Source organism: Diceros bicornis, chromosome 34 (assembly GCF_020826845.1).
Source record: "Diceros bicornis minor isolate mBicDic1 chromosome 34, mDicBic1.mat.cur, whole genome shotgun sequence".
Classification (NCBI taxonomy): Eukaryota; Metazoa; Chordata; class Mammalia; order Perissodactyla; family Rhinocerotidae; genus Diceros; species Diceros bicornis.
The window spans coordinates 34,582,360-34,587,609 of NC_080773.1; the positions used below are offsets into that span (position 1 = coordinate 34,582,360).

The following is a 5,250-nucleotide window of genomic DNA, read 5'->3' on the forward strand; positions in this document are numbered from 1 at the left end:
GTAAAAATGTCTGTACATTCACTGGATTCCAGTCACAATCCTTGTAGGATATCTTTACATCAACTGTTTTGTTCTGAAAATCATGTAGTGTGATAAGTAGGCAAGCATCACAAGACATTTTTGAAAGATCATATACCCATGAGTTTAGTATATTACAAGTGGTATTTTTGATACGTCAGTGGGAGGAGGGATGGATTATTTAAATGGTGTTTGACAGTTAGTTCTCCAACTGGACATAAAGTCAGATCTGCATTTCACACCTTACAGAGAAGTTCATTTAGTATGGATTAAAGATGTAGTAGGAAACACAATATTAAGATTCTAGAGGAAGATGTAAACTATTTCTATCCCTTTGGGTTCAGGAAGGCTTTGGCAAGCAGGACACAGAGTCCAGGAGCCATAAGGAGAGAGAGAGACAGGTAGGACCATGCAAAAGATTTAAACCTCTTCCGTGGTATCAAACACTGCAACATTAAAGGCACATGACAGGCTGAGAGCTATTTTAAACATATATTATGAAGGATATAGCCCTTATAAAAAGTGCTGTTGGAAAGCAGCAAGGATAAGATAAGATATACAGTCTGGCAAAGCTTACCAACAAGCAACTCCTAGATAAAGAAATTAAAACAATCAAATGAAATAGAGGAGGTTTTAATTATACTAATGATCAGATGTATGCAAATTTTAAAAGTCCTCAGGCCAACACAAATCAGCACAAATTTTGTGAGAATGTAAAGGTTGGCTAATATCCAGTACTGTTGCAGATGTGAGAAACCATATTTTTATATGTTGGGAGGGTAAATTGGTGGAAAGCCATTTTAGAGGGCAATGTGGTGATACCTGTCAACATTTTAAATGTAATTAATCACACTTTGCCACAATTCTGCATCTAGGAATTTATCTTTTCAAAAAGCACAAGTGCAGAAATATAGATCCATAGCTCATTTATTATAGAAATGTAAAAGAAATATAAAAAGTTTGAAACAGTTTAAATGTCCAGCACTAGTAAATTGATTACTTAAATTATGGAAAATCAGTTCTGTAGATTATTATGCAGTCACTGAAAAGAATGAGGTGGATCTCTGTACTCACAGAAAGTCTTGTAGTTTATTAATTGAAAATGTAATTTTCATAACCATGTAGTATGATCACATAGTTATAAATACATAAACCTTATAAAGTTAAAATTATGAAAATGCATACATATCAGATGGTATTTGTTGTTTTTCTCTACAATACAGATAGAAACCGTGCACACACAAACACAAACTTCTTTCCTGAGCTGCTTCAAGTGAGCTGCTCTGATGCCATTCCATAATGTTTTGCTTGTGTTAACAGTTGTACATGGTTCATTTTAATCCACTCAGATACTTTCTCCTTGGGTCACAGGAGGGAGTTGAATATGAGTCATCTCTGGCCAAAACTTAAAGATGGTGCGTAAGTTCCTGCTGCTCTGCTTGTTAGGGCTGACCCGATTCATTCTCTTTCCAGGTTGTATCCCACCAGTATTTTGTTTTCTTTTTAAAATTAGATTAAGTTCTTGCTGTCAACCAAAGAAACCTAACCAATACACAAATTGGTAGCACTGAGTGGGTTTCAGGCAAAAGATCCTCAGAAAATGTGCAGTATTATTAAAGTGTGTTATTGGGTGAAATGGAGCAAAGGATTATAAGGCCCCTAATCATATTTTGTGCCATGAGAGTAGCATGCATTGATAGCAACAGTAAAACAACTCATCAGCTGTGGTTTATATAGCTATTGCCTCGACCAATGGAAAAAGGACGAGAAGTGCCAGTCCAAGGGGTATGTGTGATGCCTGTTTGTAATGGAGTTGGATAATGTAAAGCAAGAGAAAGAACAACTTAGATCTTAACATTTTTGCTTTCGGGCATGGACTAGATCACAAACCATTTTGGTAACATAGTTGAAAGACTCTCTTCTTCCTTACGTCTATCTGGCTGTGATTGCTAAATATCAGAGAAGGAGCCTGTAGCTTGCTGAGCTACGGTGCCAGTTGACCTCACAATTTTGACAGGATTCTTAAGTCAAATGTTTGATATTAATTAGGGACAGTTGGTATTCTGGTTATCAGAATGAGGATTTGTGGGAGATTTTAAAACTCTAAGGAACCTTAAGAAGCCATACCAACTAACTGTCCTTAGCCTGAGATAGCCATGGATGAAGGTCAACCAATTTTCCTGTTAGCTGAGCAATATTATGGCTTTACTGATTTAAAAAAAAAAAAAAAAAATGAGGGGCCGGCCTGGTGGCGCAAGCCATTAAGTGCGCGCGCTCCGCTGTGGCGGCCCGGTTCGCCACGACACGCTGCTTGGCAAGCCATGCTGTGGCGGTGCCCCATATAAAGTGGAGGAAGATGGGCACAGATGTTAGCCGAGGGCCAGTCATCCTCAGCAAAAAAAGAGGAGGATTGGCAGATGTTAGCACAGGGCTGATCTCCTCACACAAAAAAAAAGTGAAAGAAAAAATCTGATTCTAAAGTGGTCTGGAAGTTGATATAAGAAAGGAGATTAGGGAAAGGATGAAAGACTCCCGTATTTATCAACATTTATATCAGAATCTAGAAAATGGCTGCAGGAATGGGTTTTAATTGTGCTTGACCTCAGAGGTTGGAACAAAATTTTGAACTGGGCTGAATTTATTTATAGGTATACACATCAGGAATTACATATTCGATGTGCTAATTTGTGTGGCTTATTTCTTTTCTCATAATTTTCTGGGTGGATGAATGCAAAGCTATTAAGACCTGACTGATACTAAGTGACATTGAAAGCCCAGAAATAGTCTTGCTTGATACACAGGAAAGATGTGGAAAAACTTTGGGATGCTGAATTCGCTTTCTCATGTCTCAGTTTGTCACTTACCCTATCATTAGGCTTCCTGAGACAGGGCCAAAATGCCTTTCCTTGAACCTGTGGAAAGCATCACTGGCTTTAGAAAGTGCTTTACTTATCATTAGGATGCTGGGCATACTGGGGAGAAAGCCTGCGTTTGGAAAGGGATTTCTGATCTCTAGCAAATGGAGGAGCCTGGGGAAGCTGAGCCCCAGGTAGCAGGAACTCACCAGAAGCCAAGTAGTTGGTTCAGTGGTGTACTTGGGTAGGTTCATATCGGCTTGCAAGAGCTGAATGTTATACGTTCATAAATTTTGTGAATTGGTTGTTAAACTGTGTATATGTATGTGTTTATATATGTGTGTCTGTATAAATATATACATGTATATGTAATATATGTATATATTGTATATAATGTGTATCTGTACTATGTATATATAACGTGTATACATCATATATATGTTTATATGTAGTATATATACATACATTATAACTGATGTTATATTACAAAGACAATAGTTTGGAAACAATGAGTTCTGAACATTTATTTACTACATTTTACTGATGACTAAGATATCTGGATGGGGGAAATAGTATATAATGGTCTTAGCAATATTGAATCTTTCAATTCATGAATACAATATATTACTCCATTTATTTAGATATTCTTTGATTTCCATGATCAGTATTTTGTAGTTTTCAGCACACAGATCCTGCACATTGTTAGACTAATACCCAAGTACATCATTTTGGGAGGAAATATTGTAAATGATATAATTCTTTGGCGTTTTCTACATAGACAATCATGTCATCTGTGAATAAAGACACTTCTATTTATTCCTTTCCAATCTGGATGTTTTAGAATTGTATTTTAAATTTTGGTTTCTAAGTGTTCATTCCTTGAGGCACTGGGTTTTTTTTTTTCCTCTGTGCTTCATATTGGATAATATCTATTGATCTCTCTTCAAGTTCACTTAGTCTTTCATTTCCATTCTGCTTTTAAGCCCAGTGAATTTTTTATTTTACATACTGTATATTTCAGTTTGATGAAGTCAAATTTATTTCAAATAGGTTCATAAAAATTTGACTTAAGCAAGACTTCACCTCTTGGGCTGAGCCTTTTCTTTCCCCTTTTTACATTTATGGTAAGTGATGAGTAAATATTCTTTCCAATAAAAAAGTTTATGCTATTACTTTCCATTCACAGAACTACTTATGGCAACCTTTTCTTTCTAGCCTGAAGCTGAAAAACCATAATTTTAACTAAAGCTGAATGAAAGTATTTGAGGTTTAGAATAATTTTATTCTAAATTTTTATTCAGGTAAAGAAGTTCCCCACCATTCCTAGTTTATTAAGGTTTTTTTTTTTTTAAATCACAGACGTGTGTTGGATTTTGTCAGATGCTTTTCCTCGTCTATTGAGATGATAGAGGATTTTTTTCACGTTTTATTTATTAATGATGGTGAATTTCATTAACAGAGTTCCCACCCTGGCACTCCTGTGATATATTCTTGTAAATGAATGAAACAGCTAACTCAGATAATGATGAATGTTGCGGAGGGGATTTTAAAAGGTCACGAGGGGTGGTATTTGTGAGCGGAGGCTGGTCAGCCCTCTCCGAGATGACAAGTGACTGACAAAAAAAAGCTAGCCCAGAGAAGAAAGTTTTGGGGAAGACTGCTCAGACCCAGGGCCTGCATGTACCTGGGGAGTGGCACTGGGAGGATGGCTGTGGCAGGTGGGGACCCACCTGAGCTCAAAGGTGTGATGCGAATCGGACACATGAAAGCCGCTGCGCTCACTGCCCCCATCAGATTCACACTCTGGACACTGGCAAGGCCCAGAGTTGCCCTCCTTTCCGCGCGTCGGCGACACCTCGCGGGGTGCCCACTCCGAGGACCACCCTACCTGCCCCGCCCAGCGACATCTCAATCATGCCCGCGGGTCCGCCCCTCGCCGTAAGCTCCACCCCTGCAGCCGCGCCTGCGCGCTCCAAGCCCGGCGCCGACTCCCAGAAGGCCTTGGGGCGCGGTTCTGTCTCTCGGGGCGGCCTGCACTTCCGGCCAGACCTGGGCCCAGTGTGAACAACCACCGGGCGGCCGCGATCCGGAAGGGCTGGGAGCGACCGGCCCGGGGCAGAGCCGACGGAAGCTGTGTCGGCCCGGGGCAGGCTGCCACCTCGCAGCCTGTGCGCTGCTGGCTGCCACCGCCCCGGGACTACGTTTCCCAGAGGGCATTGCGGCGGGCTGCCACGCCCACTTCTGGCGGCGGCCCCTTGCCCGGTGCGTGCGGGCCCGGCGGGGTCGCGGGCTCTGCGGCCGTGGCCGGGCGCGGGGCGGGGCCGGGGCGGGGCCCGCTGGAGGCTGGGTGTGCCCGGGCGGGTGGGGTGTGTCCGCG

At 41.3% G+C, this 5,250-nt stretch overlaps 1 protein-coding gene across 1 annotated transcript in view; it reads left to right on the top strand.

Moving 5' to 3' along the window:
- Window positions 1-5,250, top strand: part of LOC131397475 (zinc finger protein 582) — a 157,692-nt gene that overhangs the window by 76,853 nt on the left and 75,589 nt on the right. The gene's annotated exons all lie outside the window — the stretch shown is intronic.